This window comes from Phyllobates terribilis, unplaced genomic scaffold, assembly GCF_046119375.1.
Source record: "Phyllobates terribilis strain yellow unplaced genomic scaffold, ASM4611937v1 Scaffold_9__5_contigs__length_417890890, whole genome shotgun sequence".
In the NCBI taxonomy this organism is placed as follows: Eukaryota; Metazoa; Chordata; class Amphibia; order Anura; family Dendrobatidae; genus Phyllobates; species Phyllobates terribilis.
In genome coordinates this window covers 63,565,943-63,580,366 of record NW_027362769.1, presented here as the reverse complement: position 1 = coordinate 63,580,366, position 14,424 = coordinate 63,565,943, and the positions used below count along the sequence as shown (strand labels likewise).

The following is a 14,424-nucleotide window of genomic DNA, read 5'->3' as shown; positions in this document are numbered from 1 at the left end:
AATGATGAAAGGTTCCACGCTAGGAATGAACAAGTCTGCTGTCATATAAACACGGCACATTTCTAGGCAAATTTATAACTCATGAGCCTTTTACATAAGAATCTAGTGAGGATAAATGGGCTGACATTGCGGAAAAAAATCCATCATGTGATATGAAAGAGTAAAGTCAGGCTTGTGCTGTGACAACAATTACTGATTGATTTGTTTGCTCATGCACTAGGCAGCCCTTTCCTATTCTCCACACTAAAACATTTCTAAATGAGAGCAATGCAATCAGATTAGTAAGGAAAAGAAGGCGACATACAGATAAATATCTCCCACATACCTTGTTCTCAAGGACTTTGCAAAAAGAAAAAGATCTGCTGTGTTATACCTTGCACAGGGCCTGACCGGGTGCATGATTTTTCTGTAATTCAATTAAACTAATTATTTTTTTTTATCTTGCATGGTGAATGGCATTAATAAAAGTACAAAATAAGTACACCGCTATCCCTGTAGAGCAAAATGACATGGTTTCATCACGGGCAGGTTGCAGCCAAGCAGTGGCCGCCCGTCAGATGCAGCTCATCAATATTCCATCATGGCGGACATCTGCTCTGACGAAACAGGCTGCAGCCAATTAGCCACTCTGAATAGGGTCCTACAGAGGAAAGGTTGGGGCTCCTGGTATATTCATTTCCAAGAACCAAGCCTCACTCAGATGGCCGTTTTTCAACTACATGTTCTGTGTTTATTGCAGACAGAACATGCAGGGGTGTGGAGTCGGAGTCGGTATAAAATGGACTGACTCGGACTAAAATATATAATAAATTGGGTACAGTAGTTCAATGCAGTTTTTGGGGAATATTTTTTCCTAAGAATTTGGGAAAGTTATGAAATGTCCTATAAATGTCTGTCCTATTCCTGATCTAAGGGTCTAGACTTTTATCTGAGATGAATCTGTGCTACAGTAAATTTATCACTTAAACATGAGCCGTGTATGAGGGAGTCGGAGTTGGAGTCGGTGTCATGGAAATTGAGGAGTCAGAGTTTTGGATTACAGACTCCACAGCCCTGAGAACATGTACCCATAATATTCTATGGAGCGGATGACAAGTCCCAAATAAAAAGGGGACATGTCCCATCCTAGTCACAGACCAAACTCAATTCAAGTCTCTGAGTCCGTGAACTACTTAGCCAGCACACTGGTAGTATCGTACTGCAGTCCGATTTTCACCGACCGACAGGAAAAGAAATCTGGAGTAATCTGATGTAGAATACTGATGAAAGTTGGTCAGTTTTTCAAGTGTGGAAAAAAAAAATAGAAATCTGAATGAGCTCAGCATATCATTAGGTCATAAACTATGTGCTGAATGGATATTGAAATTAAAACCACTGCAAGCTCAAAGCCTGTGAGAGAAAATGGCACCATACAGTGCCATGCAAGGTGCCCACAGCTCCAAAATGACATTGTATGGACTCCATGTGCCATGGTGCTTGCTCAGTATACATGAGGCCTTAGTTCTTTTGTGATTGGTGTCTATACTTTGACTAGGCCCCTACGACGTTTCTCCATCATAAGAGCTTGATTTTGTAGGGTACATAACTTTCTGATCACATGAGAGTCTTTTTTTTTCAAACAGAGCAAAATAATGAAATCAATTTCTTGTTCCCATTGTTATGGATGCGGCAATACCAATCAATTGTGGTTCTTTTAACCCGACCAGTGTAAAATTGACTGGCAGCAAGATAGGCTTCAGTACATTACAGGCCGGGGGGTCAGGCCATTGTTGGATCCCTAACTGCCACAGCAATCGCTCTGTCTACCTAAGTAACCAATTAGATGTCGCAGTCAGCATTAATAGTAGAATCTAAGGGGTTAAACAGAATCAGAGTTACCTCCGATCCAGGGATTTAACTGTCAGCTGTCAAAGCAGTCATCACATCACAGGTCCTCCGTACTGTAATGACATGGGGTGGGAAACAGCCATCATGGCCACATATTTTGTTGTGGCGCCGGATATATGATCTGCCACAAAGTGAAATGGTAACCATGCTGGACACAGAAGCCGTCCGTGAAGAACCAATGCAAACATGGAATATTAGTAAAAGGGGTATTCTGGTTTCAGGTTATTTATTTCATGAGTTCTTGTTCAGTTTACAAGATTTCTGATAGCCGCCATCTTATACAATACAAAAGTAACAGACACTGGAAAAAGACATCAGAATCCAAAATTGGAAGGATTTCCCAGTACAATGTATATACGCCATAATCACTATGTGATGAGAAGTTCTAATAAACTTGTTTTTCATTTCAGCATGTCTGCTTACTGACGGTGAACAAATACATTTTGCGTCCATCTCCAGAGGCTATAAAGCTGTGCTGGTCTGGTCAGCAGCTACGCAGCTCATTAAATGAAAGCCCCCCCCCATAATGTTCTTTATGGGCTCCTCAACAACAAAGCAAAACTCTATTCAATGCAATGACAGCAAGCAAACACCAAACAAAACTTCTTTATATTAAGCATTGATCCTGATCGTACCCATCACCAAGTAACAGGTGGATATCTGTATACAAGGAAGGTACTATTAGTATACACCACTCCCTGTGCCAGGAACCAGTCACTGTACCTTAATGGAATTCCCCTGTACCTGGACTTGACAAGAATATAGAAGAAAAATCTTTATGACCTTGGAGGAGGCCATAGTACATAATATCAGCAGAAGTAAACGTTCTACTACATATGATCTATACTAAAGGTCACCTGTACAATCAGGAGCCGTGTATGTAACATAGACGCGTCACCTGTAGGATCAGGAGCCGTGTATGTAACATAGACGCGTCACCTGTAGGATCAGGAGCCGTGTATGTAACATAGACGCGTCACCTGTAGGATCAGGAGCCGTGTATGTAACATAGACGCGTCACCTGTAGGATCAGGAGCCGTGTATGTAACATAGACGCGTCACCTGTAGGATCAGGAGCCGTGTATGTAACAGATGCGTCACCTGTAGGATCAGGAGCTGTGTATGTAACAGACAAGTCACCTGTACAATCAGGAGCTGTGAATGTAACATAGATGTTTCACCTGTATGATCAATAACTGTATGTAACAGAAGGGCAGCACATCAGCCTTGCAGCACTGAGGACCTGGGTTCTAATCCCACTCCTCCCCCAGGACAACATCTGCAAGGAGTTTGCATGTTCAACCCGTGTTTGCGTGGAATTGCCTGTTTGTTAGGGAATCCTCACATGTGTTCAGGCTGTTTAACAGCCATAAATCATGAAGAGGCAAGGACTCGAACATAATATACGAGCACACCGAAGATACTCAGTAAGCACCCGAGCACACTGGCTCATCACTAGTGCTCTACTAAGTACTAAATACACGTGTCATCATAACGCTGCAGTGGTCAGTAAGAGGCATTATGTGCTGAATTTGGAGAAACCACCTGTTAGTTGTGTTGAGGCTACATTGTTCTGGTCTCACTGATCCATCTCAAGTGAACTGCCCGCTGACACTGGCATTGCTGCACACACACAGTCGCTGCAGGCCGACCCTGGCATTGCCGCGCGCACACAGTCGCCGACCCTGGCATTGCCGCGCGCACACAGTCGCCGACCCTGGCATTGCCGCGCGCACACAGCCGCCGACCCTGGCATTGCCGCGCGCACACAGCCGCCGACCCTGGCATTGCCGCGCGCACACAGCCGCCGACCCTGGCATTGCCGCGCACACAGTCGCCGACCCTGGCATTGCCGCGCACACAGTCGCCGACCCTGGCATTGCCGCGCACACAGTCGCCGACCCTGGCATTGCCGCGCACACAGTCGCTGCCCGCTGACCCTGGCATTGCTGCACACACAGTCGCTGACCCTGGCATTGCTGCACACACAGTCGCTGACCCTGGCATTGCTGCACACACAGTCGCTGACCCTGGCATTGCTGCACACACAGTCGCTGACCCTGGCATTGCTGTACACAGTCGCTGCCCGCTGACACTGGCATTGCTGTACAATGCGGTGGAGAATAATGAGGCTCAGATACTACAGCTGTGACACTACCGGGAGAGGAGCGGGGTCTACACCACTGACCGCCTCTTATTGGGGCTCTGGCTCCTGCCCTAACTATAGAAGACGCGCACACAACAGCAGGACGTATAATCACGTCCCAGCAGCTGGACACTCAGCTGCACGTACTCCCGGAGCTCGGAGCATTGGCCGGTGACTGGCGGCACCGGTTATTTACACTACCGGTCCCGGCACGTACTAGTCACGTGTGACAACAGGGAGAGACACAGGACACCAGAGAAGCCGCGCTGCACAGCCGGTGACGGGCAGGACGGATAGTTACCGGCACCAGGCAGGGATCACTGACAGCTCCGCTCTGTGGCTGCTGCGGCCTCTGACAGAGTCTCCGGAGGGGGAGAACATCCTCCACACACCGGAAATGCTGGAAGCCACAGCTGAGTGGTGGACGGGAGGTCACGTGATGGGACAGGAAGAGGCGGGGCGTATACATAGTACTCAACAATACAGACCACCACACACCAGGAGGAGGGATCCTGGGGTGAGCGTGGGGCGTGTGTATGTGCGGGCAGTACTTGAACAATAGCACCGTGCGCCAGAGGTGCTGTCAGGTGGAGACTATAGTGTGACATGGAGGACAGACCCTGAGTCAGACCACCCCCGTTACTACTACGGCCTCCATCGTTCTCTCGCTGAGAGTATCACCAGTGTGCGCTGCTCCTGCCTATGATACTGGATGTGCTATCCACAAGTCTCGTGTAGTCTGCTGACGGTGCGTCCACAATAAGAATCACAGACGTGTCCGTTTTTAATCCGAGTCGTGGAACAAACTCGCCCACACCAGTCAGTTTATTATCGGCCGAAGAGAAGCTTTGCAAATTCTATATATTTTCTTTTGCACAGGAAGAAATCACTGATGGTAAAAACAGACACGGACTGATCACTGGTGAAGGTCTGATCTAAGATCTGTACAAGACAGGTGTAGTGTGAACTGCTCCAGGACGCAGGCCTTGGGGAGGGGGTTTTCATACAGTACAGACCAAAAGTTTGGACACACCTCATTTAAAGATTTTTCTGTATTTTCATCACTTTGAAAATTGTACATTCACACTGAAGGCATCAAAACTATGAATTAACACATGTGGAATTATATACTTAACAAAAAAAGTGTGAAACAACTGAAAATATGTCTTATATTCTAGGTTCTTCAAAGTAGCCACCTTTTGCTCTGATGACTGCTTTGCACACTCTTGGCATTCTCTTGATGAGCTTCAAGAGGTAGTCACCGGAAATGGTCTTCCAACAATCTTGAAGGAGTTCCAGAGATGCTTAGCACTTGTTGGTCCTTTTACCTTCACTCTGCGGTCCAGCTCACCCCAAACCATCTCGATTGGGTTCAGGTCTGGTGACTGTGGAGGCCAGGTCATCTGGCGTAGCACCCTATCACTCTCCCTCTTGGTCAAATAGCCCTTACACAGCCTGGAGGTGTGTTTGGGGTCATTGTCCTGTTAAAAAATAAATGATGGTCCAAGTAAACGCAAACCGGATGGAATAGCATGCTGCTGTGGTAGCCATGCTGGTTCAGTATGCCTTCAATTTTGAATAAATCCCCCAACAGTGTCACCAGCAAAGCACCCCCACACCATCACACCACCTCCTCCTCCATGCTTCACGGTGGGAACCAGGCATGTAGAGTCCATCCGTTCACCTTTTCTGCGTCGCACAAAGACACGGTGGTTGGAACCAAAGATGTCAAATTTGCACTCATCAGACCAAAACACAGATTTCCACTGGTCTAATGTCCATTCCTTGTGTTCTTTAGCCCAAACAAGTCTCTTCTGCTTGTTGCCTGTCCTTAGTAGTGGTTTCCTAGCAGCTATTTTACCATGAAGGCCTGCTGCACAAAGTCTCCTCTTAACAGTTGTTGAAGAGATGTGTCTGCTTCTAGAACTCTGTGTGGCATTGACCTGGTCTCTAATCTGAGCTGCTGTTAACCTGCGATTTCTGAGGCTGGTGACTCGGATAAACTTATCCTCAGAAGCAGAGGTGACTCTTGGTCTTCCTTTCCTGGGGCGGTCCTCATGTGAGCCAGCTTCTTTGTAGCGCTTAATGGTTTTTGCAACTGCACTTAGGGACACTTTCAAAGTTTTCCCAATTTTTCGCACTGACTGACCTTCATTTCTTAAAGTAATGATGGCCACTCGTTTTTCTTTACTTAGCTGCTTTTTTCTTGCCATAATACAAATTCTAACAGTCTATTCAGTAGGACTATCAGCTGTGTATCCACCAGACTTCTGCATAACACAACTGATGGTCCCAACCCCATTTATAAGGGAAGAAATCCCACTTATTAAACCTGACAGGGCACACCTGTGAAGTGAAAACCATTTCCGGTGACTACCGCTTGAAGCTCATCAAGAGAATGCCAAGAGTGTTCAAAGCAGTCATCAAAGCAAATGGTGGCTACTTTGAAGAACCTAAATATAAGACATATTTTCAGTTGTTTCACACTTTTTTGTTAAGTATATAATTCCACATGTGTTAATTCATAATTTTGATGCCTTCAGTCTGAATGTACAATCTTCATAGTCATGAGAATACAGAAAAATCTTTAAATGAGAAGGTGTGTCCAAACTTTTGGTCTGTACTGTACCTTATAGTTGTTTTTACATCCAGTCTTCTGATTGGACGTTGCCCAGTTTGGAGCGTTTTCCACCAGGAGTCACTTCAAAGAAGCTTTTCAGAACCTAAGGGTACGTGCGCACTGTCCGGAGCCGCCTAGGGTACGTGCGCACTGTCCGGAGCCGCCTAGGGTACGTGCGCACTGTCCGGGGCCGCCTAGGGTACGCGCGCACTGTCCGGGGCCGCCTAGGGTACGCGCGCACTGTCCGGGGCCGCCTAGGGTACGCGCGCACTGTCCGGGGCCGCCTAGGGTACGCGCGCACTGTCCGGGGCCGCCTAGGGTACGCGCGCACTATCCGGGGCCGCCTAGGGTACGCGCGCACTGTCCGGGGCCGCCTAGGGTACGCGCGCACTGTCCGGGGCCGCCTAGGGTACGCGCGCACTGTCCGGGGCCGCCTAGGGTACGCGCGCACTGTCCGGGGCCGCCTAGGGTACGCGCGCACTGTCCGGGGCCGCCTAGGGTACGCGCGCACTGTCCGGGGCCGCCTAGGGTACGCGCGCACTGTCCGGGGCCGCCTAGGGTACGCGCGCACTGTCCGGGGCCGCCTAGGGGACGCGCGCACTGTCCGGGGCCGCCTAGGGGACGCGCGCACTGTCCGGGGCCGCCTAGGGGACGCGCGCACTGTCCGGGGCCGCCTAGGGGACGCGCGCACTGTCCGGGGCCGCCTAGGGTACGCGCGCACTGTCCGGGGCCGCCTAGGGTACGCGCGCACTGTCCGGGGCCGCCTAGGGTACGCGCGCACTGTCCGGGGCCGCCCAGGGTACGCGCGCACTGTCCGGGGCCGCCCAGGGTACGCGCGCACTGTCCGGGGCCGCCCAGGGTACGCGCGCACTGTCCGGGGCCGCCCAGGGTACGCGCGCACTGTCCGGGGCCGCCCAGGGTACGCGCGCACTGTCCGGGGCCGCCTAGGGTACGCGCGCACTGTCCGGGGCCGCCCAGTGTACGCGCGCACTGTCCGGGGCCGCCTAGGGTACGCGCGCACTGTCCGGGGCCGCCCAGTGTACGCGCGCACTGTCCGGGGCCGCCTAGTGTACGCGCGCACTGTCCGGGGCCGCCTAGTGTACGCGCCCACTGTCCGGAGCCGCCTAGGGTACGTGCGCACTGTCCGGAGCCGCCTAGGGTACGTGCGCACTGTCCGGAGCCGCCCTGTCCTGTCTGCCTTCACCTTCTGCTCTGTTCTGCTCTGCTTGTTCACCGCACGGCGGTTCCACTCAGCTCCGCTTGTTTACCGCACCTGCGGTTCTGTTCTGTTCTGCTTGTTCACCGCACCTGCGGTTTTGCTCCGCTCTGCTTGTTCACCGCACCTGCGGTTTTGCTCCGCTCCGCTTGTTCACCGCACCTGCGGTTTTGCTCCGCTCCGCTTGTTCACCGCACCTGCGGTTTTGCTCCGCTCCGCTTGTTCACCGCACCTGCGGTTTTGCTCCGCTCCGCTTGTTCACCGCACCTGCGGTTTTGCTCCGCTCTGCTTGTTCACCGCACCTGCGGTTTTGCTCCGCTCTGCTTGTTCACCGCTCCTGCGGTTTTGCTCTGCTAGTCCACCGCACCTGCGGCTCTGTTCCTGTATCCCAGTCTGTACTGGTCCCTATCCAGCCTGCGTTCATACCTGCCAGTATCTTCCTGTCTGCATTCCAGCCGTGCCTGTCAGCACCCGCCTGTCTGCATACCAGCCGTGCCTGCCAGTACCCACATGCCTTCATACCAGCCGTGCCTGCTAAGTACCCATCTGCTGTCATACCAGCCGTGCCTGCCGGTACCCACCTGTCTGCATACCAGCTAACCTGCCTACCAGCTAACCTGCCTGTTCCTGCATTCCCCGGTGTGGGTCAACAGCTGTTACCGGAGTCTGACCTGGAATAGCACCTGGTCCCTCTGCTCGGTTCCTCCCTGGTTCACGGAGTCAACTGAACTTCCGTGCGACCTTGGTCGGATCGGGTTGATACTTAGTTACGCCCCTCCAGGCACTCCTCGGTTCATGGTACAGTGGAATCACTAATCACGCTCACGCCAGTCAGTCCGGGCGCGAGTGTAACAGTTTGCTCAGGCCATGGTTCCCGTTGAGCCCCACGGCCCTTCGCTCTCAGAGACATTTGAATCCTTGTCTGGCGAATACGTGCACCAAGAAAAATTTTTTTTCTCAAGCTGAGGTCCAGGTGATTTACTCACCAGCCCAAATGGAGCTATCAGCACTCGTTCCTGCGGATCCACCACGGTACTATGGGGATCCAAAACCAAGCCGTGCATTTGTGGAGTAATGCATGCTGCATTTCAAATTCTATGCTCACTATTTTCCTACCGATCGGGTTAAAGTAGCATTCATGATGTCCTACATAGCGGATGATGCCTTGAAATGGATCACCCCCCTATGGGAAGCATGGGATCCTATCGTCTCTGACCTGCAGGCCTTCCTGGTGGCCTTTCTAATGGTCTTCGATGACCCTAATCCTGAGGCTTCTGCTAAAGCTTCCCTTCCCAGTATCCTGGATCAGCCCCGATGGGTAATATGTGTAGGTAGCCTACCAGTTCTCCAGCCTGAAGAGACTGCTGCCCACACAGAATCCACACAGGATGACAATGCTCCACAGAATACTTCTCTTCCCAACCTCAAGAGGCAGTCCAGACGTGCAAGGTGTAGAGGTAAACCGTCACGCCAGGTTCTGTCCTCCCAAAGACCTCCTGTTCCCCAGCCTGTAGAGCAGGGGTGGGCAATTAATTTTCCCGAGGGGCCACATGAGAGACTGTGACTGTTGGGGAGGGCCGAACCAATAGGCTGAAATTAATTCTGCTCAATATTAATATTAACATATTAATTCTAATTATTATTATTAATGATTACATAAATATGAATTGTGTAACTTAATATTGAGCAGAATTAAGTGTGCTGACATCCCCCTATATACAGCTTGAGCCCCCACACAGCCTCTCTATATACAGCATGAGCCCTACACAGCCCCCCATGTCCATTATGAGTCCCACACAGCCCCACAAGTCCAGCATGAGCCCCACACAGCCCCCCCATGTTCAGCATGAGCCCCACACAGCCCCCCCGTGGCCAGCATGAGCCCCACACATCCCTCCCGTGTCCAGCATGAGCCCCACACAGCCCCCTCATGTCCAGCATGAGCCTCACACAGCCCCCTCATGTCCAGTATGAGAGCCCAAGAGCCTCCCCAGTGTCCAGCATGACAGCCCTCCCCAGTGTCCAGCATGACAGCCCTCCCTAGTTTCCAGTATGACAGCCCTCCTTAGTGTCCAGCATTAAAGCCTCCCAGTGCCCAGCATTAAAGCCCCCCAGTTTCCAGTATGAGAGCACCCCTGTGTCCAGCATGACAGCCCTCCTTATTGTCCAGCATGAGAGCCCCCCAGTGTCTCCAGCATGACAGCCCTCCCCAGTGTCCAGCCTGACAGCCCTCCCCAGTGTCCAGCATGACAGCCCCCCCTGTGTCCAGCATGACAGCCCCTCCTGTGTCCAGCATGAGAGCCCCTCTGTGTCCAGCATGAGAGAGCCCCCTGTGTCCAGCATGAGAGCCCCCCCGTGTCCAGCATGAGAGCCTCCCTGTGTCCAGCATGAGAGCCCCCCTGTGTTCAGCCTGAGAGTACCCCCCCCTGTGTCCAGCATTAAAGCCCCCCTTCGTCCAGCATGAGAGTGCCCCCCCTGTGTCCATCATTAAAGCCCCCCGTATGTCCAGCATATACTTACCTCACTCCCTGTTCCCCTGGCGCTCCTGTCTGAGAAGCACTGACTCTCCGCAGTGCACAGGCTGACGCCATCGCGTCAGCTGTTTCTAATGCTGATTGATGGAAGAGCGAGGTAGCGGCCCCTCCTCCACCAATGCATTCACAGCGGATTGAGACAGCGGTGACGGCGTGTGGGCGGGCAGTGACGGCGGGCAGTGACGGCATGTGTGTGAGCTGGGAAGGGCATAGTGCGGCCCGTGGGCCACTGTTATCAGCCCCTTGGCAGTCTTGGTCCACGGGCCGGACTGAAACAGCCAGAGGGCCGAATGTGGCCCGCGGGCCGCACTTTGACCAAGTCTGCTGTAGAGGCAGCTTTCCGCATAGGATCCATGAAGGATGACTATGTTCGTCAGGCAAAGCAGAAGCCAGAACTCTGTCACAAAATCGGATTGCGGTCCCGCTGCTGTTGTTTGGGACCCCCTGACGGTCTTTGTCCAGCGAAGGTTGGAGAATCCCAAGACATTAGGCCTGTAGGAGAGGCTGCCCTTGGCGTTAGTGTTTCCTCTCCACAGATGACCATGACTGTCTCCGTGGCAAGTGAAGGCCTCGGATTAACCGGAAGTTTCGGGCTTAAAGCCTTGAAGAGTCGGTGTCTGATTCCTGTCCGACAACTCCAGAAGCTGGTTTGGGCATTGTCAGCAGAAGGACAAGCCCTACTCAGAAACAGTCAAAATATGTCTGTACAAATTAAGCTCCAGATTGGAGCATTACACATGAAGAAGTTCACATTCTAGGTGCTGTCTGGTTTACCCACAGGTCGTCCAGAGCCGAGAGATTTAGTGCCCGCTCAGGTCTGGAGATCCTGCATGGTGTTTCCTGGGGGACTGCTGAGGTGTAAGGGGTGTCCAGTCCCCATATCTTCAGGACAGTCAGCAGTTTCTTCTTCTTCTTCACCAGCTCTGCTGGTCGCTGACTTGCTGTGCGCTGAAGTCTCCGAAGGAAGGGAAGCGGAAGCATTGTCCCCACACAGTCTCGACGATTGTATCAATGATCTGGCTTTAGGCACCGCCTCGCCTCGCAGACGTGTCATCTCAGAAACCAGACTGAGGTTGGTCCCTAAGCAAGGATCCTCCATCTCTAACAAATCTGGCAATAAGTCCATCAAGGCGGTGGCTACCTCCAAGTCTCTGCACCCCTCCAACCAGGCGGAGGACTTCCAATTGTCTCCTGAATCCTCCGGGGTGCTACCTGATAACAAATGGAGAGAGACTTTTCTGCACCCTGTACCTGGTACTTCGCCCACTTCATCCAGTAAGCTTGGCAAAGTGTACGTCAAGGCGGTGGTTACCCCTGAGTCTCTGCACCCCTCCAACCAGGCGGAGGACTTCCAGTTGTCTCCTGAATCCTCCGGGGTGCTACCTGATAACAAATGGAGAGAGACTTTTCTGCACCCTGTACCTGGTACTTCACCCACTTCATCCAGTAGGCAAAGTGCACGTCAAGGCGGTGGTTTCCCCCCCGAGTCTCTGCACTCCTCCAACCCGATGGAGGATCTCCAGTTGTCCCGTGAATCCTTTGGGGTGCTACCCAATATTAATAAGTGGAGAGAGACTTTCCTGTGTCCTGTTCCTGGTACCTCGCCCACTTCATCTGTTGCTGAGGATGGCCCAATGGAAGGAAGCATCCTAGTTACCAAGATGATGAGACCAGCTTTGTTCCCTCTAGTGGACAGAAGAGGAAATCTTCTTGAGAAGGATCGGCCTCCAAATTCTTTGCTGAAAATCCTTGCTGGCTGGAAGAAGAGGGGGCGTAAAGGGGCGGGTACTCTAACATCCCTGGCGGCGTGCTTGCATGGTGCACCACCTCCCACCATGCAAGACCGCAATCTTACCTGTCAGTCCATGCTGCACTCTTTGCTCCAGTACCTGCTCTGTTCATGTCTCTTATCTGATTGCTTAGGGCGTCGGCGCGGCTTTCTGCTTGTTTCTTATAGCTACTGTGTGCACAGTCCTAATGCGTCCCCAGCCTATTGCTGTGAGTCACTGGATACTTAAACCCCCTCCACCCAGTAGGAGGTGCCTGAGCAACACTTTCACTCAGTTTGTCTTTTGCAACTGAGTTGCCAGGTCCTGTCCTGTATCTAGTCTGTTCTGCCACCCTGGGGGCTGAGTACCCAGGGCCGCTACCTGTATCTCTGACTTCTACTCTGTTTCCGCCACCCTGGGGGCTGAGTTCCCAGGCTCGTTCCTGTATCTTGTTCCCGGTTCAGTTCCTGTCTGAACAGTGTCCTAGCCCGTTACTTGTTTCTCTCTATGTCCGTACCTTCCCTTTGCCTGCAGTGTCTGAACCTGCACCTAACTCCAACTCGATGTCTCTGTACTTCTGTTTGTGAAGTTTTGTGTCCACTCGCTACTTCATTGTAAGTACCTTGTGTGTATCTGGTTCTGCTTGTCCCCTTTCCCTGCCTCCGTATCTACCTCCTGTGTTCTAACCATCTTCCTGTATTTTCCAGTCTGTTACTTGTGAACAGAGCCCTGTCCTGTCTGCCTTCACCTTCTGCTCTGTTCTGCTCTGCTTGTTCACCGCTCCGGCGGTTCCGCTCGGCTCCGCTTGTTTACCCCCCCTGCGGTTCTGTTCTGTTCTGGTCGTGCACCGCTCCGGCGGTTCCGCTCTGCTCCACTTGTTTACCGCACCTGCGGTTCTGTTCTGCTCTGCTTGTTCACCGCTCCAGCGGTCCCGCTCTGTTCCGCTTGTTTACCACACCTGCGGTTCTGTTCTGCTCTGCTTGTTTACCGCACCTGCGGTTTTGCTCCGCTCTGCTTGCTCACCGCACCTGCGGTTTTGCTCCGCTCTGCTTGCTCAGCGCACCTGTGGTTTTGCTCCGCTCTGCTTGCTCACCGCACCTGCGGTTTTGCTCCGCTCTGCTTGCTCACCGCACCTGCGTTCATACCTGCCAGTATCTGCCTGTCTGCATTCCAGCCGTGCCTGTCAGCACCCGCCTGTCTGCATACCGGCCGTGCCTGCCAGTACCCACCTGCCTTCATACCAGCCGTGCCTGCTAAGTACCCACCTTGAGCAGTGTATATATATATATATATATATATATATATATATATATATATATATATATATATATATATATATATGCAACTATATGTCAACAGGGACTGAGTAACTACTTTTCCCAGAGCTTCAGTGTCCCCCTCTCGGCTCCCAGCTCCTCACTGGCTGTAATTATATGTGGTCAGCTATTTACTCTGGTGATTCAAAGGGAAATTGTCACGTCCATGAACGCTAGTTACCTGCGGATATAGAGTTAATCTGCAAGTAAATGGTGTTTAAAGAGACTGACTGTTCAAACTAAGTCCCGCCGCTCAGTGCTTCACTGCGGAGCCAATCATTTATATACACCTTCCCGTCTGCTATCTCCCCTCTTCTTTGATTGACAACTGTGGCTTCATAGGGACAGAGGAGGGTGGAGATAGATGGAAACCAAGCAGGGGGGAAGGTGTATATAAATGATTCTCCCCACCATGAGGCAACAAGCACCTGTACTTGGTTTTAACAGTCGTTCAGTGGTGACAGAGTCCCTTTAAATCCTGTATAGCCAGTTAATTGGAGCAGCAGCTATAGGGAGATAATTTAATTAGATTCTCCCCCTATAGCCGGGCGGTTCAGGGCTGTTGCAGCCACCACTCACTACGCAGTGAGTGTGCTGTAATCACTTCTCGGCATAATGATTGACAGCCTGCTCCCCAGTGAGTGTGTCGCTCAAAGTGGGATGTGATTACACTATGTAGTGAGTGGTGGCTGTAACAGCCTCGCTCCGCTATGATGACTGAAAGTGAGCATCTGCAGGGAGAATATAACTTAATTTTCTCCCTGTAGCTGCTGCTCCAGTAAGTCGGCTACACAGGATTTTAACACTATTGGTCCCATTCATCATATCCTTTTTTTTTTTAAGTCGCTTTTCTTTTTTGACTTTTGGTTTCCACTGATGTTCTTTGTGCCAAATTCATCAAAATGGTATAAACGATTTATGAATTCTGCACAAAAA

The 14,424-nt window shown here is 51.6% G+C and overlaps 1 protein-coding gene across 1 annotated transcript in view; it reads right to left on the bottom strand.

Annotated features, from left to right (window-relative positions):
- The window catches only part of LOC141161568 (ras-related protein Rab-5B-like), a 31,045-nt gene extending 26,570 nt beyond the window's left edge, over positions 1 to 4,475 (bottom strand). The window contains exon 1 of the mRNA XM_073646532.1: positions 4,335 to 4,475. The gene's annotated coding sequence lies outside the window, so the exon portion shown is untranslated. The remainder of the gene's footprint in view (positions 1 to 4,334) is intronic.
- Between the last annotated feature and the right edge of the window lie 9,949 nt (positions 4,476 to 14,424).